The 25,594-nt window shown below is 51.4% G+C and overlaps 1 protein-coding gene and 1 pseudogene across 50 annotated transcripts in view; one reads left to right on the forward strand and one right to left on the reverse strand.

Annotated features, from left to right (window-relative positions):
* NFIX (nuclear factor I X) overlaps positions 1–25,594 on the reverse strand; it is a 5,476,577-nt gene that overhangs the window by 2,570,340 nt on the left and 2,880,643 nt on the right. The window lies entirely within an intron of this gene.
* Positions 211–18,858, forward strand: LOC144764118 (inhibitor of growth protein 2-like; annotated as a pseudogene).

Raw genomic sequence — 25,594 nt, forward strand, 5'->3', positions numbered from 1 at the left:
TGGTAACCAGGTATGGGCTGCTCGATAGTTGGTGTCACATACATTCAATACTACCAGGGTAAAGCATCCGACTGGTAGTGGCGGAGAGAATCCCCGGTACCGGGAAAGGCAACGTTTAGAAGCAGAGGAAGGCTGCAAGCCCCCCTAGCAAGATGACGATTCCCGGTCCATCGCCGGGGCTTTAGCCTGTACCTGCCCCGTGTTAGAAGAATGCCGGGACCTCAGCAAGTCTCCCCCGGGGGTGGCGGTGGCAGCAGCCCAGTTGGCGTAGAGGAAGATCACACCATACTTGCTTCGTAAGTGGAGCAATACCTGGACTGCGTCGAGTCGCTGCCTCTCGAGATTCAGCGCAGCGTCTCTCTGTTGCGGGAGATAGACACGCGTTACCGAGAAGTTTTAAATGAAATTGACGAGGTCTATGAACAGCGTGTGAATGAAAGCGACCCTAATCAGAAAAAACGTTTATAGCAGCATCTCCAACGAGCACTAATTAGCAGCCAAGAACTGGGAGATGAAAAGCTTCACATAGTGACTCAAATGCTGGAGCTGGTTGAGAACCATGTCCGACAAATGGATGCCCATTGCCAGTATTTTCAGGAACCACCAGAAAACGAAAAGCCTATAGAGAAGGCTAAGCTGGAATCCTGCCACACTGAACGATCCTCCAGAAGAGCACGCCGGCAAAGGAACAGTGAGGCCAGATGTAGGAGAGTGGGGTCTGCAATCCTATGGTCACCCCAGATTTTTGCTTTTTGCTTCACTGGTTTACGACTTTCCCTGGCTGTGGGCCTGCTAATCAGACCCACAGCCTAGCTGTTCTTTCTGTAAATTGACAACCATGTACTTTAGGTGCATTTACCAATGGTACTGGGCCACCTTATCAGTCCCTGTACAGTATACCTTAGGTATCCAGGGCATAGGTGTACCCAGGGCCTACCAGGGGCTGAAGCATGTATTATGCCACCCCTGGCTGGCCATCTAAAACTGACACAACTGGCTGCACGACAGCTGAGGCTAGGTGGTGTAATCACCCTTTGCTATAGATATAGTATACCTATATCTAACCCTAAAATGGACACATATCCTCCTATCAGTCACTCCTATGGCAGGCCTTAACAATCCTGAAGGCAGAGTGCTTGGAATTATGTGAGATGGTGCTCTGGCATGAGCTGAGCCCGTTTGCAGCTTGCGGAACCAAGTCCTAATAGCTGTTCCATGATAACGCTATACCATATACTCTTAAGTGCATTATCAACCTCGCGGTTAAATGCTAACTCTGGTATAACATTATCAAAACATGTCGAGTAAGGTGTCATACGATTTGGAATACTACCCCGTCGCCAATTCATTCCACCCTTCTAGAGGGACACGAAATGTATGTAACTGTGAACCCCGGTTAAAGTTAACTCGAGCCTCAGCATCACAAAATGGATGCTGCCACTACAGACACAAGTCTGACCTCCAGCTGCTGGGAGTCCTTCCAGCGAGGACGGCTTGGACAAAGGGTTTCCTGCCTTGGGAGGTGCTAGCACCACCCCAGACAGGATTTTGTGTATTGGGTAGGATAGGCCTGAAATGAATGAGACATGCCTGGGGCACACAAGGTGCCCTGTGCATACACCGGTTCAAACCAGTTGCTGGGGCATCCCTGCCCCAGCTCTGGCGGGACACCCGACAAAGGATAGGGGGTGTAACCACCCCCCTTCCTGGTCCCACCCAGGGGAGGGACCTAGTCAGTAGTGCAGCCCCCTTTAGCAGGATAAAGGTAGGAGCTGGTCCCATTCCAAATTAGATTATCCTGAACTATTCAACAAGAAGAAACTCTGGCCTTCGACGTTCTGCTCCACAGAAGACTGAAGAATCTCCCTTGTGGACAAGGAGTGTCCACCCTGCAACTGCAGGCACCATCAGGCATCCAGCGGCTTCACTTTGTCGTCTTCCCTCGAGGATCCAGACTTCAGAGCCCGACGAGACCCGGATTCCCAGACCTCTCCGACCTCAACTCACATCTACAGCAAAGCTGAGACCCGTGGGTGCGACGAGACACGTGGGACCGGCCATCTTGAACGAACCTGCACTTCGCTTCCAGCACGACTCCCGAGGTAAACTCGACCAAGTGCTTTGGGGACTGAGAAGCCCCAGCCCCGAGCAGCCCCTGCACCGAAGACCAGCCCTCCAGCATCCACGAGATCTGCGTGGGGCCCTTCTGCTTGTTTGCTGCTCGACGCGTTGTCTGGTCACTTGCCGGCTGGCTAGAGGCCTCCTAGACGACGAACCTTTGAATCTTTGCTGCTAGTCTGGATGCTCCAGACTGGCCCTTGCTCCCTTCCAAAAGAGGGACCCCCCGGACTCTCCTAGTCCGCACCAGACGCTTTCTCCACTCACCGCGTGGGTTGCCTTTGCTAAGGCCTGTTGACGCCGATTCCGGATCCAACAACGCCGACAGCGAGAGCCTGCGTGGGACAGCTCGTGCCTCCATCCTGGTCGTCGAAGACACCTCCTGGTCCACGTGGCTGCAGAGTCAAGCATCCACTCTTCACCTGATCGCGACGTCGACATCTGGTTCCTTCCTGGTTCCACTCCAGTCACTGGCTAGTGACTGTGAACATTGTCCCCTCTGCTTTCAGGTCTTCTTCTTCATCGATCCACCCTTGGATCGCACCGGACATCTTCCTCCTGGTCGCCTGCAGCATCTTTTCTTTCAGGCTCCATTGACTTCAACGCGAGAACCCGACACACTTTGGCACCTATGCACCCGCAGCCCGTGGGTGAGGTAACGAGAGCATTTCGGTGCTCAAGGGTAGTCTAACTGTCCTAGTGTCCAATTCCAGTCGTTGTTGTCCTAACTAGTCAGGATTGTCCGTACTTACCTTTAACTTGAACTGTACTGTCCATAGACGTTGTTACGCATCTCGCGTGTGAGTTCACACTCTGCAAGCGCGTTCCGTGGGCCTCCTATTACCTACCTGAAGTTAGTGTAGCGTGGTCCCATCGATCCTACAGCCTCTGGACAGCTCCATTCCTGTTATCGACTCTCACATTCCACTTACTTAGTATATGGTTTGTCGTGCCCCTAGGGCACCATTGTAATTTTGTGCAACTTGTAGTATTTTTCGTAAGAGATTGTCATGTGCTTAGCCCTCTGACCTCATAAAGAGTTCAGAGGTGTTGTTATTAATAAATATACTGTTTATTTTCATAACAACCTGTGTGGTGTCCTTTCCTCTGGTATTCAAGGGGTTATATTGTGGTAAAACAGCTGGCTTCACATGCCAAAAGAGTTTAACCTAAGACTGCTTTGTCCATGCTACCATTAGGATAGCTGGTCCATAAGGTTGACTTACAACCAATCACCATAAGGGTTGTTTGGACTGACACAAGGTGATCACTAGAACTAGTGAGCATCATATATCAGGCCAACTTCTCACACCAGAGACTTGAGCCACATGGGCAATGGGACTGACAAAGGCGAGGAGCCGCCACCGAAAGAAAAGAAATCCAAATCTACTAAGAAGAAGCGGTCCAAGCCCAAACCGGAACGTGTTGCATCCCCCGTTGAATATGCTATAGATCCCAATGAACCTACTTACTGCTTATGCAAGCAGGTGTCTTATGGCGAGATGATAGGATGCGACAATGAACAGTGCTTAATTGAGTGGTTTCATTTTTCATGCATTGGATTGACTTACAAACCGAATGGAAAATGGTACTGTCCTAAATGTAGAGGCGATAATGAAAAGACCATGGGCAAATGTTCTGAAAAATTGAAAAAGGATAGACGGTCAAGGTCGTATTTGATTGTCTTAGTCTTTTCCTTTTGTAAATCTCAGAAGATGTTTTTAAAAAACCTGCATAGGACTATGCAAAAACTTTAAACGTATATCCTCCTTTTTCCTTTGCTGAAGTCCAATCGCTGCGGTAGAGGTGCTTTACAACATTACACTTGTAGCAGTTAAGGGCAGTGTAACATTTCTTTGAACCCATGCCCTACTTTACCTGTTCACTTATTGACGTATATTTGCAGGCAGAGGCTGTTTTCTTTTTCTCCACGTTACAAAGGAATGGTTAATTGCTTTAGGCAGAAGCTTTGCGCTTTATATGAAACGTTAAAGGTGTTTTGATTTATTCTTTTTAAAACATTTATTTTACTTTGAATTAGGGCAGAGGGAATATTAGACATAGGATAGCCTTTTCTAATAAACCGTCCAACCCCGCCAATTCGTGGTTGCCATACTACGCTTTTGTAGTCCATACCCATTGGTTATGCAGTAATATGGGATAACCTAAACTTGGCCACTATAGTAAGAAATAAGCTCTGACTCCAAATGTATTCTAGTGACATAGGAAGAAAGTGGGGGGAAATTCGTCCGAAGCAATAGGGAGGTTTATACGTTTTTGTAAACCATGTAAGTATTTTCAGAATTAGATAGCTAGTGTGATCATTTAGGCCTTGAAACCTTTTCAGATGTCTCCGTATTTTGTGTTCTAATAGAATAAATATTTAAGCATGCCCCAGAAAGTATGCACATAAGCTGCTTTACATCATCTGGTAACCAGGTATGGGCTGCTCGATAGTTGGTGTCACATACATTCAATACTACCAGGGTAAACATATTTGATTCCTCATCAAAATAATTCCAGGCTGGATATGATATTTGTTATGCGGGAAGTGGCCAGGGATATCTCAACTCGCCTTTTCCCAGGAATATTGTTGGATCACATTCCGCTGTTGGCCATGGTTGCTTTTTCAGGGGCTGGCGATGCTGGCAGAAAGCAGCTTAGAAGATGGTCATTAATGGGTAGTGTCTACTGTGATTATATGAAGCAGACCTGGTCAAACTATTTTAAAGAAAAACAAGGGTCTACCACTCCTGCAGTGGTCTGGCACACTATAAAGGGCGTGGTGAGGGGAGTCACGGTCAGCTTTGTCTCTCATCAGAATAAGGCTAGGCATACACAGGAAGAGTCTTTAAGGCAGCAACTCCTTCAGATGGAGTATGCACATGCCGATGCTTTAAGAAGTTGGAAGAAGCTGTGAGGGGATCTATCAGAGACTCCAGAGAGTCAAAACTAAGATTCTGTTAGTGTGGGCGAAGTAGCTATGGCATGTTAAACCACTAGGCTAAACACCTTTCATAATAGCAAGGAAATGTGGCGCATATTAGCATTACAGGTGAGGGAGAGGACAAACAGAATGCCATTGATTCCATTTGAGATGTGAATAACACAATCCAAAGAGGCCCAGACAGGGTTTTGAGGGTCCGTCAGGTCTATTATGGCATGTTGTACGGGGAAATATCGGGGTCCCTTCTCCCAGGAAGGGACGCCGCGGCCATCAATGTCCTGGAAGAGAGAGGAAAGAGTTAACCAGTTCCTCCTACACACTCCAGAACAGGAAGAGGACCCGCAGGAGAACCAATCAGGGACGTTGTTGAGTGGAGACAAAGACGGCACAATGTCAGAAAAGGAGGAGGCTGAGAACAGGAAGCGGCAAAACCGGGGAAATGCGGCTGTCCGTGGCCCCCATAGGGGGCCAATCCAGCAGGGCGGCCCTTTGGTGCTTTCTTGGCACCGCCCACCCGCCTCTCTAGTTGTTGGGGGCTCCTGTAGGAGCTCTCTAGCCAGGTTGCCACTGTGGCGTACTTCCGGTGCGCCAGGTGGGGGAAGGCATATAAGCCTCCCCCTCCCCTCCTGGCGGTCTCTGTTCGCCAGCCACGCCATCTGACACGCTGTCTGGCATGTCGCATCCCCTTGCCTGGCGACTCCATGTGCGTCGGTTTGCTCGCGGTCAGTGACTGTATACCCCCGCAACCACCACCAAGTTAATAACACTCTGCTGAGCTGCTGGCTCCTTACCCTCCCCGGGTCACGGCCTGCGGGGGCAGTTAAACATAGCTGTTTAGCTGTGCCCTTAACGGGCGAGGGTCTTACCCTCCCGGACAGGCTGCAGAGTACGGGCCTCTCCCTCTGCGTCAAGGGGCTCAGAGGGGGAGCGGCACAAGAGGAATAGGGAGGGGGGTGGGGGGGCACACTCAGTTCTATCTCGGATTTCGGTTGGGCAGGGGAAAAGTAGAGCGGCATCAGCCTTTGTTCAGTCACGGTAACAGCCTGTGGGTGATGTGGGGTGCCAGGCTGAACTCTCGCATGACACCGTCATGGGAGCACTTTGGGGACACGCTGTCCATGGGTGACACGGGCACTGGTTTTGTTGACTTATCGTCGGCATTTGACTGCGTTAACCACACCAAATTATGGGCAATTCTAGCTGAATTAGGAGTTGATCCAGTTTTAATTTCTTTTATTAGAGAGTTTTATATAGAGCCAAGGGCAGGAAACATCCTTTACGACGCAACTTTTACCACGCAGTGCCTTTACAATGCAGGTTTTTCAACGCAAGTCAATACAACGAATTGCGCTGGGGGGCGCTCTAGGATAGGTAATAGTTTAATTTACTATCCAACACCTTCCCTACTATCCACGGGGACTGGAGTTGGAATAGTAAATTAAACTATTCACAATCCAGCACCCCCCAACGCAAGTCGTTGTAATGACTTGTGTTGAAAAACCTGCGTTGTAAAAGCATGCGTGGTAAAAGCATGCGTTGTAACAACGTACATCCGGCAAGTGCACGGGTGAGGTTTGGGCTGGGGGGGAATGCACGAGTCACTTTAAAGTAAAACGGGGCGTGAGGCAAGGGTGTGTCCTTGCCCCGCTGCTGTTTACTTTATATATTATTACTTAGAGAAGTCTCTGATTCAGGAATGCAAAGATCTTCCCGAGGCAGGCAAACGCCCAATTCCCGCATTGCTTTATGCAGATGATGCCGTTTTAATGTCGCACACCCCACTGGGACTGAAAAGGCTGGTTACTAGTTTTACAAATTTCATGAGGGATAGGGGCCTAACCATAAACTCCGCCAAAACCTTTACAATGAATTGTGGCACAGGGTGTCCTAAGACGAGATCTATTTTCATTGACAATAAACGAATTGAAAATTCAAAATCATTTCCTTATCTCGGAATTTTATTTAATTCTTCGGGGTCATGGGTGCAGACTGTTAAAACGAGGAGACTGCTATACCTAAAGACTTTGTCTGCACTAACTAGTTTTAGCAGGAAATTAAATAGGCGCCCTACAGCAAAGCTACTGGATATATATAAAGCAAAATCCGTCACGGTGGCCACATATGGAGCCGGCATTTGGGGCACGGCGGATGTAAGCTCGCTGCAAGTCGCCGAAAATATATTTTTAAGATTAAGATTTCTACTAATGGTCCCGAAAGGTACCTCATCCTTTATCTGCCACTCAGAGCTAGGTCTGACTTATTTGGAAGATATAATAAAGATACAACCGGTTCTGTTGTGGCACAGGATATGGACAATAGAGGAAATTAATTTTAACCGGGAGATAATAAATGATTGCAGGAGGCTAGACGGGGTGAAACGAATTAAATGGTTAATGTATGTTAAAACATTCCTTTATGAAATAGGCCTTCGTGATTTTTATGATGAACCAATAAATATGACCAGTATAAGTAGGAAGGATCTAAAGAAAATCTGTCTGAGTTTCTTGAATGATCAGAGACTGTGGGTGGAAATGTGTAAATCTACGGTGCAAGCACACAATCTCACCTTAATATCTTTTAGTCCGCAGCCCTATCTACAATTGATAACAACTGATTATGAAAGATTTTTATTGATCCGTTTCCGACTAGGTACTATGAACTATTGTTACTTACCTGTAAACAGGTGGTTCTCCAGTATTGGTGTCTTTCATAGATTCACATGCTTGAATATTCCCCGTCGTCGAAGTGGGAGTCCCACGGTATATAAAAAAAAAAAAAAAAAAAAAAAAAAAAAAAAAAAAAAAAAAAAAAAAAAAATAGCAATAATGCTAATATAACATAAATGATAATATCATATAATAATAAAATAGAGATAATACACTGTAAAAACCTCTACAATGGTAACTTCCATAGGAAGACAGTATAAGAGAAAAAACTCATTTGTAACATATCAGTGTCATTATGTTGGTCCAAACTGCAGCCAATCAGGCTCACGCACCCTCTAGAACCTTCTCCTCAGAAGCTCAAGCCCTCAGATTTTCGTAGCACTAGTAACAATAGCGTATGAGGAGAAGAGAGCCTCTGAGGGGAGGAAGGGTGGGTCGCATGTGAATCTATGAAAGACACCAATACTGGAGAACCACCTGTTTACAGGTAAGTAACAATAGTTCTTCTCCAGTATTAGGGGTGTCTTTCATAGATTCACATGCTTGAATAGAATAGATAGCAGTAACTCCTTAGCACTGGGATTGCAAGCATCTTCACAAGAAGTAAACACATAGCTTAAAAGCATATAGCAATCACAGAAGAGAAAGGAGGAGGGAACAGAGGCTCACTTTATTTAAAGAGATGGCGAAGCACTGCTTGCCCCACTGCGGTATCCGCCTCGTTGATGGAATCCAAACAGTAATGTCTGGTAAAGGTGTGCCTATTCGACCACGTTGCCGCCCGGCAAATCTGGTGCAGAGGCACTCCGGCAAACAAGGCGGTGGAGGACGCCATCGCTCTCGTCGAATGTGCCTTCACAGGACCCTGTAAAGGCTTGCCAGCTTGTTGGTGACAGTAGGATATGGCTGCTGAGAGCCATCTTGCAAGTGTCTGTTTTGTCACTGAATGTCCCCTTCGCATTCTTCCATATGCTACAAAAAGCTGATCTGATTTGCGGAAGGGGGCAGTTCTTGAAATGTAAAACTTTAGACAACGGCTGATGTCTAAGGAATGAAGGCGTTGTTCTGCCGGAGACTGTGGATTCGGAAAGAAATTCTTCAAGAAGACAGGTTCGTTCAGATGGAAATCTGTAGGCACTTTTGGCAAAAAAGAGGGATTGGTCCGAAGAGACACCCCATCTGGCTTGAATTGCAAATAAGGAGGCTTGATTGTGAAAGCATGAAGATCGCTGACACGGCGAGAAGACGTTAGGGCCAAAAGCAAAACGACCTTCCAGGTAAGAAACTTGTTGTCTGCTCTGTGGATTGGCTCAAAAGGAGGCTTCATGAGCTGTGACAATACCACGTTGAGCTGCCATGCCGGAGGCGGGCGTCTGATAGGAGGAAACTTCCTGAAGAGACCTTTAAAGAATTGTCTGATAATTCTGGATGAGCAGAGAGAGGTTGAGCCATCATGCCTGAAACGTGAAATAGCTGCCAGAAAGACCCTCAAGGTGGCATGAGAGAGGCCAGACTGAGCAAGGCTTAGAAAGAAGGGCAACAGCTGTTCTGGGGCAGAAGTGAGTGGGTGGACATTTGCTTCTGCGCACCAATGGCAAAACCGTTTCCACTTTAGTTTGTACGTTTGAACCGTTGAGGAAGCTCTAGCAGAAGCCAGAATCTCTCTGCATTCCTGGGGCATCTCTAAATTCGCGAATTCGAGGAATTCAGGTTCCATGCCCATAACTGAAGAGTGGTCGGGTCTGGATGGCAGACTTGGCCCTCGTCCATGGACAGAAGATCTGGACGTGGATGCAGACGAATGGGCGTGCATTGGGACAACAGAAGAAGTTCTGAGAACCAAGCCTGTCTGGGCCAACGAGGTGCGATCAGTATCAAGTGGCAGGGTTGCCTGCGCATCTTCCACAACGTCCTCGGCACCAATGGTATGGGAGGAAACGCATAGGCGAACAGGCCGCTCCAGTCCATGAGAAGGGCGTTGCCGCTGGACCCCGGATGAGGATGCCAGCTCGCAAAGGCGGGGCACTTCCGATTCAGTGGAGTGGCAAAAAGGTCCATCAGGGGACGACCCCAACAGCGGAACACCATGTCCAGAGTTTGTTGATGAAGCTCCCACTCGTGGGTAGACGATGTGGACCTGCTCAATGAATCCGCTAGGATGTTTGAAACCCCCGGCAGATGGACCGCCGTCAGGGAGATTCGATGATGAAGAGCCCAGTTCCAGATCTTCTGAGCTAGCCGAGACAAGGGCTGAGATCTTGTGCCGCCCTGTTTGTTCATGTAGTGCATGCTGGTTGTGTTGTCCGTTTGAACCAGCACGGACTCTCCTTGCACTACTGGCAGAAAAGATCTGAGAGCAAGGAAGATCGCCAGCAGCTCCAATCTGTTGATATGCCATGTTCGTTGTGACGGTGTCCACTTCCCTTTGATTGAAAGGTCTAGGAGATGAGCTCCCCAACCCTCCATGGATGCATCTGTGGTCAGCGTCAGATCCGGAGGAAGGGCCAGAAAGGAAACTCCTTCGTTTAGGTTGGATGGTTCTCTCCACCAAAGGAGACTGTCTTTCATGCGAGACGAGACTCTCACTAGATCGTTGAAGGATCCTGATACTTGGCGCCATTGCAGGTCTAGTTCCTCCTGAATAGGGCGAGTGCGGAGCCTGCAGTTCGGAAGCAGAGCGATGCAGGACGACGCCATCCCCAGAAAGGACTTCAACATGCGCACAGAAACTGACTGTTTTGAACGGATGAGGGTGACCAGACGTACTATTTTCACCTGTCGTTCTTGGGAAACGAAGGCTTTTGATAATTCCGTGTCGAGAATGGCACCCAGGAAGTTCCTTCTTTGTGATGGTGTTAAGTGTGACTTGTCCACGTTGATGGTCAACCCCAGTGACTCGAAAGTCCGCAGGCAGAGACTTGTGTCGTGAGCCAGCTGAAGAGGAGACGGAGATTTCAGAAGGCAATCGTCCAGATAAGGAAAAATCTGCACTCCTTGAAGACGTAGATAAGCCATGACTGGGGCCAGGACCTTCGTGAAAACACGAGGTGCCGAACGCAGGCCGAAAGGCAGCACCTTGAATTGGTAATGGACAGTGCCCACCTTGAACCTCAGAAATTGGCGATGTTGTTGCAGAATCGGCACATGAAAATAGGCGTCTTGCAGATCTATCGTGGACAGGAAATCTCCGCTGCAGAGAAGCCGCAAGACTTCTGACAATGTGAGCATGCGGAAAGACTGCTGTTTCAGAAAGAAATTGAGCGCCCTCAAATCCAGTATAGGCCGCCACTCTCCCGTCTTCTTGGCAATGAGGAAAAAACGTGAGTAGAAACCTGTCCCTTGTTGTGATACAGGAACCACTTCGACTGCACCTTTTAGAATGAGAAGACGAACTTGATGTTGCAATTCTAGAAAATGGGGAGGTGGCGGGCCTGATGGCGGAGAATGAGGAGGAATCTCTGTGAACTCCAAGGCATGACCCTTGTGAACAATGTCCAATACCCATTGGTCCGATGTTATCAGAGACCATTGGGAATAAAACTGCGAGATTCTCCCTCCAACTCCTTGCGTGACATGAGAGTCACTGGCGTTTGTTGTTGGCACCCCTATAAGTAGGTTTTCCTTTATAGGGTCGTGACTGATTTTGGCGATTAGACTGTTGAGAGGAGTAACGTTGATTGCCTTGGTTGAATTGGCGGTACTGAGTGTGTCCTCCTCGAAAATTCGTGGAAGATGAACCTCTTCCACGGGCGCCACGAAAGGGCTGCTTCTTAAATTGTAAGGAGACCAGCGATTTTGCTGTATCGGTGTCCTTTTTAATTGACTCAAGCGCCTCGTCAATGTGAGCGCCAAAAAGAGATTCACCGTCATAGGGCATGTCGAGTATCTTCGACTGGACTTCTTGCCGGAAAGAAGTGGATTTAAGCCAGCCCTGGCGGCGGAGAGCCGCAGCACTGGCGAGGATGCGAAATCCCGTACTCGCCACATCAATCGCGCAGTCAATCATTTCCTCTGACGCCCTCATGCCATCCTGGAGAACTTGCTGGGCTTCCGCTCTGGACGCTTCTGGAATTAGAGAAACGAATGCGGAAATGTCCGACCACATTTGCCTGTCGAAGCGACCTAGAATGGCCAACGCATTTGCAGCGCGTACCGATGTAGAGGACATGGTGGAAAATTTCTTCCCAATGGCGTCCAAACGTCGACCCTCTCTATCAGGTGGAGTAGTGAGAGGAGTCGCCGGATTACGGGATCGTCGCTGTGCCGCCTGTGTGACAACCGAGTCCGGTTTGGGATGCGACAGCAAACAAGCAGGTGAACCCGCAGGAGCCTTGTACTTCTTTTCCAGGCGAGGGACTTGTGCCGGCAAGGAGTTAGGAGAATGCATAATTCTTATCCCTTCTTTCCATACAAATTCTATGATTGGTATGGTGTGAATTTGTTTGTATGGTTTGTTTTTGAAATCGTAGAGAAAGCAATCTTCTTGCCGTTGTTCTCTCGGCAATTTAAAACGGTCTGCCGCTTTATTCATTAGCACATGGAAGCTTGCTGTATCAATGGTAGGCGCATCACCCGCCTCTGGCTGTTGCGGAGAAGGTGTCTGTATCCGATAGTCGTCGTAATCCGCCATATCTGGATCCTGATCATCGTCAGTATCCTGGTGTAATTCCCCTTCTTCACTGTCCGACTCATCCACCCCGTGCGCACCAGGTTGCGGAAGAAGAGGGGGGTGAGGGCGGGGAAGCTCTGTCAAAACAGGCTGCTCCAAAGACTGTGGATGGGTGGCAGGGCCGGAGTCCTCCGCCGGAGCGTGGCTTGGAGTACCCTGAGGGGTAGGCGGAAACCTTCTGTTGTAGTCATCCAGCATATGCTGGAGGTTTGAAAACAAAGAAACTGGAAAAGATGCCATAGGCAACTGGACAATTTGGTCATCCGGTTGGACCACTTCCTCCACGTCCTCCTGGTCAGAACTGGAGTCTTGACATTTTATAATCAATTCTGATGGACTGTGAGCTTCATCGTCATCATCTTCCCCCATAGATCCAGTCTCGTGATCAGTTGCCATCAAAGGCGAGGGTAATTGAAGATCAGGAGGCGGCAGCTGCATAGAAGAATCCCTGCCAGAGGTCAAGGAAGGCAGTGGTACCAGAGGCATGGTGGCAAAAGAACCCGAACCTGACGAGGATCCTGAACATGCCGCTGAAGAAATCGCCATCGTCGACGAGATAGGGCCCACTGAGGGATTCGTCGTCGACGGTATCGTCGTCGACGGAACGTGCGTCGACGGAGCCGTCTTTGCTGGAATCTGAGGAGACGGAAGCCTCGTCGACGGTGTCTTCGTCGACGGTATCTTCGTCGACGATACTTTCGTCGACGGTATCGTCGTCGACGGTACCTTCGTCGACGGTACCTTCGTCGACGGAACCGGCGTCGCCTTTTTCGACGACGACGCCGTCGTCATGGAGCTGGTCGACGGAGCACTCGACGTCGACGGGGCTCTCGTCGTCGGAACCATCGTTGCCTTCTTCGCCGACGATGCCGACGTCGACGAGGTGGTCGACGGAGAGGCCGACGTCGACGGGACCTTCGTCGACGATGAATTCTTCGACGTCGAAGAGGTTTTCTTCGTCGACGGCAACTTCGTCGCCGACGAGACAATAGGGATCGTCGACGGGATCGTAGTTCTCGTCGACGTCGAGGATGTCGACATCACCGTCGTCGACGACGAGGAAGCAGACGTCGTCGTCACAGAGGTCGTCGACGAAGACAGCAAAGCCAATCTTGTGGACGGAACGGTCGTCGACGAGCCCGTCGACGACCTGGGTGTCAGGACTGTCAGAATACTGATAGAGCCTGGGCAAGACGCCTGAGAGCCAGGTCTCGTGGGCGTTGACACTGAAGGCATAGAATGTGAAGATTGTGCCACAGGCAAGGCCAGCTTTTTCTTTTTCTGAAGAAAAGGCGAAGGCAAGTCTTGAACACTCCCACGCTTGGAAGGAACAGTGGAACAGCCTGACTGAAGACTTACTGCGTCTGACAGAACATCTTCTTTATCTTGGAGGCGCTTCAACCATATAAGAAGGCGACCTTCCCTGTCTCTGAGAGTCTTAGAAGGAAGAGCTCTACAGATTTTACATTCATCCACCTTGTGGTCAGGGTACAGGCAGTAAATACACTTTTGGTGGGGGTCCTTCTCAAACAAACGTAGTTTCCCACATGAAGAGCAAGCTCTAAACAAGGACTTCTTACTTGACATTCTTGGAAAAATAAGTTGAAGAGACAAACTTTGAAGAAAACTGAGCAGAGCTCAGGGAGACTCCCTTCACACGACGTGCGGTAGAAAATCTGAGGGCTTGAGCTTCTGAGGAGAAGGTTCTAGAGGGTGCGTGAGCCTGATTGGCTGCAGTTTGGACCAACATAATGACACTGATATGTTACAAATGAGTTTTTTCTCTTATACTGTCTTCCTATGGAAGTTACCATTGTAGAGGTTTTTACAGTGTATTATCTCTATTTTATTATTATATGATATTATCATTTATGTTATATTAGCATTATTGCTATTTTTTTTTTTTTTTTTTTTTTTTTTTTTTTTTTTTTTTTTTTTTTTTATATACCGTGGGACTCCCACTTCGACGACGGGGAATATTCAAGCATGTGAATCTATGAAAGACACCCCTAATACTGGAGAACCACAGGTTATCAAGCTTCCCAGCTGCCAATGACTGGTCAAAACAGCTTTGCAAATGTCCCTGTGACGATATGTCAGACCAGTCCACCATACATGTTGTGTTCTTCTGCAAATTTTATACTTCGTACCGGAAAGCATGGATTCTCCCGGTAATAAAATTGTTGGGGATAAGGACTTGCCGGCCTGCTTATGTTAAATTGCAGCTATTAGAATCTGTGTTTGCTGTAGCATCAGTAACAGCTTTTTTAAAGAATGTTTTTAAATGCAGGAAAACAATTATGATGTGATAAAACCTAATTATATCTCAGCATGATGTTTTTGCTTGCGGTGCCACCCCATTTTTGTAGAAACTTTTTTTAACCTCTGTATAATATTTTATCAATTGTTTTTTAATCTGTACTTTTATGATTATACTTTGAATCGAATAAAGTATTATTGATTGATTGATTGATAGTAGCTGCAACAGGAAATGGCCCAAATCGTACAGTGGAGACTTTAAAATTACCTATCATGGGGACGTGGCTTGGCCAGCGATGATGGCGGTCGTGTTGTAGGTGCGCTCTGACCAGCCATCTAAAATCCTTTGCATTTATCCTTGCTCTAGACATCCCGAGCGACGAGCCTAACACCGGAGAGTCCACCGAACATCTAGGTGGTTCTCCGATAGCAGTTGGAGCCCGGAAGGTGCAGCAGCGGTGCTGGTAGAAGCCCGGTGCGGAGTGGCGGCCTAGCGGAGACGGCGGAGATTGAGCCGGGGCCTCCCGTACTTTGCCTGGCCGACAACGTGTGCCTGGCGGTCGGCGCGTCTGGCGAGGTGTAGCTGGTGAGGGGGGAGCTCTCTGCTTTCCGGTGTCACAGTTGGTTTCCCCCCCCCCCCCTCGAGACGGGGACGCTGGAGGGGTCTGTGCTGTGGCGCCGGAGGGCTGAAGACGAGTGGACTGGTGATGGCCAGGCTGCGGTGACTGCTTCTCTAGGCGAGGAGGCCTTGTGAGAGTGGCAGACATTTTGTGGAGTTCCGGGCGGCCGCAGTGAGTTAACCGGACTCTGGTGTGGTGTGGCGGGCAGGGGTGAGCCAGCGCGGAGTGGGAGAACCCCCCCGTAGTTTCTTCTCCTCGATGGCATCAGCCCCTGACTTATGTGAGCTCGGCGGCCAGGTCGGGCCGCGGTGGTGGTGGGGAGCGAGGGGCACCAGGGTCGGTCGGCCCCCCAAATAGCGTTGCGGTGGGTGTCCAGAAGGCCTGGTCATAGTGGTGTCTACTGTGTGGCAGCAACTTTGGTGGTGCCCGAAGAGGAAGGGGCCCAGCTCTTGGTCGCAGTTAAGCCTTTCGACGGTGAGCTCGGGGCCACGGGTCGTGTATTGGTCCTTGCTGGGGCCATCCTCACACGTCGGTGGTCGGATCGGGCCAAGCGGAGTGGGGTGTGGCCCTCCGAGACTGAGGCAGAGGCGATTTGGTGGTTACTTGGGGGGCCCCCGTGACAAACACAGCCCACATGGGGCTCTCGAGGCAGAGACTACTGGTCTGGAAGACACGCCGCTTGGTACCTGCGCTGCTTTCCACGTTTGGCCCACTGGGGTGTTGGCCCCGGTGCTCGGGGACAACCACTGCACTACGATGACGCGAGACAAAGGAGGTGGAGTAACACCAAGCAGGGCACCATTGACAAGTTTACAGGGGCGAGTGCTGCAGCCGGGACAGCAGGGTCGCACAGCCAGGTCCCTGACAATGTGGCGCTTATGGCGGCCATTACCCAGTCCAGGGACATTCTTGGAGACCTGCATCTCGGAGGTAGAAGATGACGTCACGACCCTAAAAAAGAAAGTCGCAGCCATGGAGAAGATACAGAAAGGTTTGGCCATGCGTGTCGAGGATGCCGAAGGGCGGGCTCGGCGAAATAACCTACGCTTCGTGGGATTCCCGGAAGGATGCGAGGGAGACAACGTGGAGCGATTCCTGACTCGGTGGCTGGAGGGTTGGCTCCCCCTGGATGCGCTCTCTCGCTGTTTCGTGGTGGAGCGGGCCCACAGAGCTCTCATGCAGAAAACTCCCCAGGGAGCTCGCCCGTGGCCGATCATCGCCAAATCCCTGAACTATATGGACCGAGATACCATCCTGAAGCAGACTAGGGCCAAGGCTTCCTCACCTGTGTTAATGCGAATATCCTTATCTTCCCAGATTACACTCGCCTGGTGCAGCAGCAGCGACAATCCTTCGTGGCGGCCAAGGCGCACCTCCGGGACCTTAAGCTTCAGTATGTGTTGCTGTATCCGGCCCGGCTGAGGGTCATCTACAGGTCTCGTACACTGTTCTTTGACTCTCCAGAGGAAGTATTTAAATGGACGGATGAAACTGTGAGGGTGCAAGTTCACACGCCACCGGGCAGAGATTCTAATTCCTCGAGTGAGGTGACCCGAGGGGACCTCCGGGGCCACAGAGGAGGTAGTAGGAGGTCACGGTCTAGGCGTAGATCTAGATCTGGGTCCGCTCTCCGGCAGAAGGGCCCATCGCCGGAGAGGCAGGCATTGGCAGAATGACTCATGGGCCCAACGGAATATGGGACTCTGAATTTTTGTGGCTGGATGTCTAGTTAGGCTTGTTTTTTTCTCAGGGCTGGGAACCTGGTCATGTGGAGGCGGGCGGGAAGGGGTGAGGCCCAAAAGTTGTGGGTATTTACTTGGGGATCTATTGGAGGGGGTGGTCCTTGTCCCCCGGTTGGGGACTTGGCTACGATCCGACCACGACAGGTACTTTAATGTTTGTGAGGTATGGGGTGGGGTGGGGTTGAGCGGTTTGTTTGATTGCGCATTTTTGCTGGTTGCTTGCCAAGTTTTGTGCACGCTGGGAAATGGAGACACCCGTAGGGAGGGCAGAGATTCTTCACTATGTCTGGCACGGAGGGGGGAGGGCGGATAGCCCCTGGCTTCCTGAGCGTGGTCAGTTGGAATGTGGGCAGGACGCTAGATAAAGTGAAGCGGGGGGCCATCCTTCAGTATGCCAAGAGGGCGCGGGGCCGATGTGCTCCTGCTCCAGGAAACACACTTACTGGGCACGAAAGGTTTATGTCTGCAGCGGTTTGGGTATCACCAAGTGTTCCATTCGGGGTTCACACGGGGCTCGCGGGGTGTTGCGATCCTGATTTATTGTAGGGTCCCATATGTGCATGAGAAACTCTAGTCGGATACACAGGGTAGGTATATTATTATACAAGGTAGGGTTGGGGTGACATCTTGACGCTGGGCAGTGTTTATGCTCCGCCGCCGCTACAGTGGTCCCTGGTGGAACAGCTCTTAATGCTCTGGGGAGACATGCTGGATACTCTTTCCGTGGTGGGAGGGGAATGGAACGATGTGATGGAGCTGGGACAAGACAGGTGGAGGAGCGCGGAGGCTAGCGAGGCGGATGGCCCATAAAGTAAACTGCACTCCCTAGTTACAGGACTTGATTGGATAGATGTGTGGAGACACATGCATGGCCCTCGCCGGGAATACACTTACTTCTCTACAGTATACAACTCCTTTTCTAGGTTAGATTATATCTTTGTTCCCAGGGGGCTCACACATAGGATAATGTCGGAAACTATTCTGTCCAGAGCCTTGTCAGATCACTCGCCCGTAAATCTACGGTGCAAGCACACAATCTCACCTTAATATCTTTTAGTCTGCAGCCCTATCTACAATTGATAACAACTGATTATGAAAGATTGTTATTGATCCGTTTCCGACTAGGTACTATCCACAGGTTATCAAGCTTCCCAGCTGCCAATGACTGGTCAAAACAGCTTTGCAAATGTCCCTGTGACAATATGTCAGACCAGTCCACCATACATGTTGTGTTCTTCTGCAAATTTTATACTTCGTACCGGAAAGCATGGATTCTCCCGGTAATAAAATTGTTGGGGATAAGGACTTGCCGGCATGCTTATGTTAAATTGCAGCAGTTAGAATCTGTGTTTGCTGTAGCATCAGTAACAGCTTTTTTAAAGAATGTTTTTAAATGCAGGAAAACAATTATGATGTGATAAAACCTAATTATATCTCGGCATGATGTTTTTGCTTGCGGTGCCCACCCCATTTTTGTAGAAACTTTTTTTAACCTCTGTATAATATTTTATCAATTGTTTTTTACTCTGTACTTTTATGATTATACTTTGAATCGAATAAAGTATTATTGATTGATTGATTGATAGTAGCTGCAACAGGAAATGGCCCAAATCGTACAGTGGAGACTTTAAAATTACCTATCATGGGGACGTGGCTTGGCCAGCGATGATGGCGGTCGTGTTGTAGGTGTGCTCTGACCAGCCATCTAAAACCGTTTGCATTTATCCTGCCTCTAGACATCCCGAGCGGCGAGCCTAACACCGGAGAGTCCACCGAACATCTAGGTGGTTCTCCAATAGCAGTTGGAGCCCGGAAGGTGCAGCAGCGGCGCTGGTAGAAACCCGGTGCGGAGTGGCGGCCTAGCAGAGACGGCGGAGATTGAGCCGGGGCCTCCCGTACTTTGCCTGGCCGACAACGTGTGCCTGGCGGTCGGCGCGTCTGGCGAGGTGTAGCTGGTGAGGGCGGAGCTCTCTGCTTTCCGGTGCCAGAGTTGGTTCCCCCCCCCCCTCGAGACGGGGACGCTGGAGGGGTCTGTGCTGTGGCGGCCGGAGGGCTGAAGACGAGTGGACTGGTGACGGCCAGGCTGCGGTGACTGCTTCTCTAGACGAGGAGGCCTTGGGAGAGCGGCAGACATTTTGTGGAGTTCCGGGCAGCCGCGGTGAGTTAACCGGACCCTGGTGTGGTGTGGCGGACAGGGGTGAGCCAGCGCGGAGTGGGGGAACCCCCCCGGTAGTTTCTTCTCCTGGATGGCATCAGCCCCTGACTTATGTGAGCTCGGCAGCCAGGTAGGGCCGCGGTGGTGGTGGGGAGCGGAGGGGCCCCAGGGTCGGTCGGCCCCCCAAATAGCATTGTGGTGGGAGTCCAGGCGGCCTGGTCATAGTGGTGTCTACTGTGTGGCAGCAACTTTGGTGGTGCCCGAAGAGGAAGGGGCCCAGCTCTTGGTCGCAGTTAAGCCTTTCGACGGTGAGCTCGGGGCCACGGGCCGTGTATTGGTCCTTGCTGGGGCCATCCTTACACGTCGGTGGTCAGATCGGGCCAAGCGGAGTGGGGTGTGGCCCTCCGAGACTGAGGCAGAGGCGATTTGGTGGTTACTTGGGGGGCCACCGCGACAGACACAGCCCACATGGGGCTCTCGAGGCAGAGACTACTGGTCTGGAAGACACGCCGCTTGGTACCTGCGCTGCTTTCCAAGTTTGGCCCACTCGGGTGTTGGCCCCGGTGCTCGGGGACACCCACTGCACTACGATGACGCGAGACAAAGGAGGTGGAGTAACACCAAGCAGGGCACCATTGACAAGTTTACAGGGGCGAGTGCTGCAGCCGGGACAGCAGGGTCGCAGAGCCAGGTCCCTGACAATGCGGCGCTCATGGCGGCCATTACCCAGTCCAGGGACATTCTTGGAGACCTGCATCTCGGAGGTAGAAGATGACGTCACGACCCTAAAAAAGAAAGTCGCAGCCATGGAGAAGATACAGACAGGTTTGGCCATGCGTGTCGAGGATGCCGAAGGGCGGGCTCGGCGAAATAACCTACGCTTCGTGGGATTCCCGGAAGGATGCCAGGGAGACAACGTGGAGCGATTCCTGACTCGGTGGCTGGAGGGTTGGCTCCCCCTGGATGCGCTCTCTCGCTGTTTTGTGGTGGAGCGGGCCCACAGACCTCTCATGCAGAAACCTCCCCAGGGAGCTCGCCCGTGGCCGATCATCGCCAAATCTCTGAACTATATGGACCGAGATACCATCCTGAAGAAGGCTAGGGCCAAGGCTTCCCTCACCTGTGTTAATGCGAATATCCTTATCTTCCCATATTACACTCGCCTGGTGCAGCAGCAGCGACAATCCTTCGTGGCGGCCAAGGCGCGCCTCCGGGACCTTAAGCTTCAGTATGCGTTGCTGTATCCGGCCCGGCTGAGGGTCATCTACAGGTCTCGTACACTGTTCTTTGACTCTCCAGAGGAAGTATTTAAATGGACGGATGAAACTGTGAGGGTGCAAGTTCACACGCCACCGGGCAGAGATTCTAATTCCTCGAGTGAGGTGGCCCGAGGGGACCTCCGGGGCCACCGAGGAGGTAGTAGGAGGTCACGGTCTAGGCGTAGATCTCGATCTGGGTCCGCTCTCCGGCAGAAGGGCCCGTCGCCGGAGAGGCAGGCATTGGCAGAATGACTCATGGGCCCAACGGAATATGGGACTTTGAATTTTTGTGGCTGGATGTCTAGTTAGGCTTGTTTTTTTCTCAGGGCTGGGAACCTGGTCATGCGGAGGCGGGCGGGAAGGGGTGAGGCCCAAAAGTTGTGGGTATTTACTTGGGGATCTATTGGAGGGGGTGGTCCTTGTCCCCCGGTTGGGGACTTGGCTACGATCCGACCACGACAGGTACTTCCATGTTTGTGAGGTATGGGGTGGGGTGGGGTGGGGGGAGGGTGTGGGGGGGGGTTGGGGGGTTTGTTTGATTGCGCATTTTTGCTGGTTGCTTGCCAAGTTTTGTGCGCGCTGGGAAATGGAGACACCCGTAGGGAGGGCTGAGATTCTTCACTATGTCTGGCATGGAGGGGGGAGGGCGGATAGCCCCTGGCTTCCTGAGCGTGGTCAGTTGGAATGTGCGCAGGACGCTAGATAAAGTGAAGCGGGGGGCCATCCTTCAGTATGCCAAGAGGGCGCGGGGCCGATGTGCTCCTGCTCCAGGAAGCACACTTACTGGGCACGAAAGGTTTATGTCTGCAGCGGTTTGGGTATCACCAAGTGTCCCATTCGGGGTTCACACGGGGCTCGCGGGGTGTTGCGATCCTGATTTATCGTAGGATCCCATATGTGCATGAGAAACTCTGGTCGGATACACAGGGTAGGTATATTATTATACAAGGTAGGGTTGGGGTGACATCTTGACGCTGGGCAGTGTTTATGCTCCGCCGCCGCTACAGTGGTCCCTGGTGGAACAGCTCTTAATGCTCTGGGGAGACATGCTGGATACTCTTTCCGTGGTGGGAGGGGAATGGAACGATGTGATGGAGCTGGGACAAGACAGGTGGAGGAGCGCGGAGGCTAGCGAGGCGGATGGCCCATAAAGTAAACTCACTCCCTAGTTACAGGACTTGATTGGATAGATGTGTGGAGACACATGCATGGCCCTCGCCGGGAATACACTTACTTCTCTACAGTACACAACTCCTTTTCTAGGTTAGATTATATCTTTGTTCCCAGGGGGCTCACACATAGGATAATGTCGGAAACTATTCTGTCCAGAGCCTTGTCAGATCACTCGCCCGTAAATCTACGGTGCAAGCACACAATCTCACCTTAATATCTTTTAGTCTGCAGCCCTATCTACAATTGATAACAACTGATTATGAAAGATTTTTATTGATCCATTTCCGACTAGGTACTATCCACAGGTTATCAAGCTTCCCAGCTGCCAATGACTGGTCAAAACAGCTTTGCAAATGTCCCTATGACGATATGTCAGACCAGTCCACCATACATGTTGTGTTCTTCTGCAAATTTTATACTTCGTACCGGAAAGCATGGATTCTCCCGGTAATAAAATTGTTGGGGATAAGGACTTGCCGGCATGCTTATGTTAAATTGCAGCAATTAGAATCTGTGTTTGCTGTAGCATCAGTAACAGCTTTTTTAAAGAATGTTTTTAAATGCAGGAAAACAATTATGATGTGATAAAACCTAATTATATCTCGGCATGATGTTTTTGCTTGCGGTGCCCACCCCATTTTTGTAGAAACTTTTTTTAACCTCTGTATAATATTTTATCAATTGTTTTTTACTCTGTACTTTTATGACTATACTTTGAATCGAATAAAGTATTATTGATTGATTGATTGATAGTAGCTGCAACAGGAAATGGCCCAAATCGTACAGTGGAGACTTTAAAATTACCTATCATGGGGACGTGGCTTGGCCAGCGATGATGGCGGTCGTGTTAGTAGTATCTAAAATCCTTTGCATTTATCCTGCCTCTAGACATCCCGAGCGGCGAGCCTAACACCGGAGAGTCCACCGAACATCTAGGTGGTTCTCCGATAGCAGTTGGAGCCCGGAAGGTGCAGCAGCGGCGCTGGTAGAAGCCCGGTGCGGAGTGGCGGCCTAGCGGAGACGGCGGAGATTGAGCCGGGGCCTCCCGTACTTTGCCTGGCCGACAACGTGTGCCTGGCGGTAGGCGCGTCTGGCGAGGTGTAGCTGGTGAGGGCGGAGCTCTCTGCTTTCCGGTGCCAGAGTTGGTCCCCCCCCCCCTCGAGACGGGGACGCTGGAGGGGTCTGTGCTGTGGCGGCCGGAGGTTTGAAGACGAGTGGACTGGTGACGGCCAGGCTGCGGTGACTGCTTCTCTAGGCGAGGAGGCCTTGGGAGAGCGGCAGACATTTTGTGGAGTTCCGGGCGGCCGCGGTGAGTTAACCGGACCCTGGTGTGGTGTGGCGGGCAGGGGTGAGCCAGCGCGGAGTGGGGGAACCCCCCGGTAGTTTCTTCTCCTGGATGGCATCAGCCCCCGACTTATGTGAGCTCGGCGGCCAGGTCGGGCTGCGGTGGTGGTGGGGAGCGGAGGGGCCCCAGGGTCGGTCGGCCCCCCAAATAGCGTTGCGGTGGGTGTCCAGGCGGCCTGGTCATAGTGGTGTCTACTGTGTGGCAGCAACTTTGGTGGTGCCCGAAGAAGAAGGGGCCCAGCTCTTGGTCGCAGTTAAGCCTTTCGACGGTGAGCTCGGGGCCACGGGCCGTGTATTGGTCCTTGCTGGGGCCATCCTCACACGTCGGTGGTCGGATCGGGCCAAGCGGAGTGGGGTGTGGCCCTCCGAGACTGAGGCAGAGGCGTTTTGGTGGTTACTTCGGGGGCCCCCGCGACAGACACAGCCCACATGGGGCTCTCGAGGCAGAGACTACTGGTCTGGAAGACACGCCGCTTGGTACCTGCGCTGCTTTCCACGTTTGGCCCACTGGGGTGTTGGCCCCGGTGCTCGGGGACAATCACTGCACTACGATGACGCGAGACAAAGGAGGTGGAGTAACACCAAGCAGGGCACCATTGACAAGTTTACAGGGGCGAGTGCTGCAGCCGGGACAGCAGGGTCGCAGAGCCAGGTCCCTGACAATGCGGCGCTCATGGCGGCCATTACCCAGTCCAGGGACATTCTTGGAGACCTGCCTCTCGGAGGTAGAAGATGACGTCACGACCCTAAAAAAGAAAGTCGCAGCCATGGAGAAGATACAGAAAGGTTTGGCCTTGCGTGTCGAGGATGCCGAAGGGCGGGCTCGGCGAAATAACCTACCCTTCGTGGGATTCCCGGAAGGATGCGAGGGAGACAATGTGGAGCGATTCCTGACTCGGTGGCTGGAGGGTTGGCTCCCCCTGGATGCGCTCTCTCGCTGTTTTGTGGTGGAGCGGGCCCACAGAGCTCTCATGCAGAAACCTCCCCAGGGAGCTCGCCCGTGGCCGATCATCGCCAAATCCCTGAACTATATGGACCGAGATACCATCCTGAAGCAGGCTAGGGCCAAGGCTTCCCTCACCTGTGTTAATGCGAATATCCTTATCTTCCCAGATTACACTCGCCTGGTGCAGCAGCAGCGACAATCCTTCGTGGCGGCCAAGGCGCGCCTCCGGGACCTTAAGTTTCAGTATGCGTTGCTGTATCCGGCCCGGCTGAGGGTCATCTACAGGTCTCGTACACTGTTCAATGACTCTCCAGAGGAAGTATTTAAATGGACGGATGAAACTGTGAGGGTGCAAGTTCACAAGCCACCGGGCAGAGATTCTAATTCCTCGAGTGAGGTGGCCCGAGGGGACCTCCGGGGCCACCGAGGAGGTAGTAGGAGGTCACGGTCTAGGCGTAGATCTCGATCTGGGTCCGCTCTCCGGCAGAAGGGCCCGTCGCCGGAGAGGCAGGCATTGGCAGAATGACTCATGGGCCCAACGGAATATGGGACTCTGAATTTTTGTGGCTGGATGTCTAGTTAGGCTTGTTTTTTTCTCAGGACTGGGAACCTGGTCATGCGGAGGCGGGCGGGAAGGGGTGAGGCCCAAAAGTTGTGGGTATTTACTTGGGGATCTATTGGAGGGGGTGGTCCTTGTCCCCCGGTTGGGGACTTGGCTACGATCCGACCACGACAGGTACTTCCATGTTTGTGAGGTATGGGGTGGGGTGGGGGGGTGTTGGGGGGTTGGGGTGTTTGTTTGATTGCGCATTTTTGCTGGTTGCTTGCCAAGTTTTGTGCGCGCTGGGAAATGGAGAGACCCGTAGGGAGGGCAGAGATTCTTCACTATGTCTGGCACGGAGGGGGGAGGGCGGATAGCCCCTGGCTTCCTGAGCGTGGTCAGTTGGAATGTGCGCAGGACGCTAGATAAAGTGAAGCGGGGGGCCATCCTTCAGTATGCCAAGAGGGCGCGGGGCCGATGTGCTCCTGCTCCAGGAAACACACTTACTGGGCACGAAAGGTTTATGTCTGCAGCGGTTTGGGTATCACCAAGTGTTCCATTCGGGGTTCACACGGGGCTCGCGGGGTGTTGCGATCCTGATTTATCGTAGGGTCCCATATGTGCATGAGAAACTCTGGTCGGATACACAGGGTAGGTATATTATTATACAAGGTAGGGTTGGGGGCGACATCTTGACACTGGGCAGTGTTTATGCTCCGCCGCTGCTACAGTGGTCCCTGGTGGAACAGCTCTTAATGCTCTGGGGAGACATGCTGGATACTCTTTCCGTGGTGGGAGGGGAATGGAACGATGTGATGGAGCTGGGACAAGACAGGTGGAGGAGAGCGGAGGCTAGCGAGGCGGGTGGCCCATAAAGTAAACTGCACTCCCTAGTTACAGGACTTGATTGGATAGATGTGTGGAGACACATGCATGGCCCTCGCCGGGAATACACTTACTTCTCTACAGTACACAACTCCTTTTCTAGGTTAGATTATATCTTTGTTCCCAGGGGGCTCACACATAGGATAATGTCGGAAACTATTCTGTCCAGAGCCTTGTCAGATCACTTGCCCGTAGCTCTTTCCGGATAGGCCCGGATCGGCAGCCACTTAGGTGGCGAATGTCGGGGTGGCAATTGCAGAAGGAGGAGTA

The sequence above is a fragment of the Lissotriton helveticus genome, chromosome 1_1, assembly GCF_964261635.1.
Source record: "Lissotriton helveticus chromosome 1_1, aLisHel1.1, whole genome shotgun sequence".
NCBI lineage: Eukaryota > Metazoa > Chordata > Amphibia > Caudata > Salamandridae > Lissotriton > Lissotriton helveticus.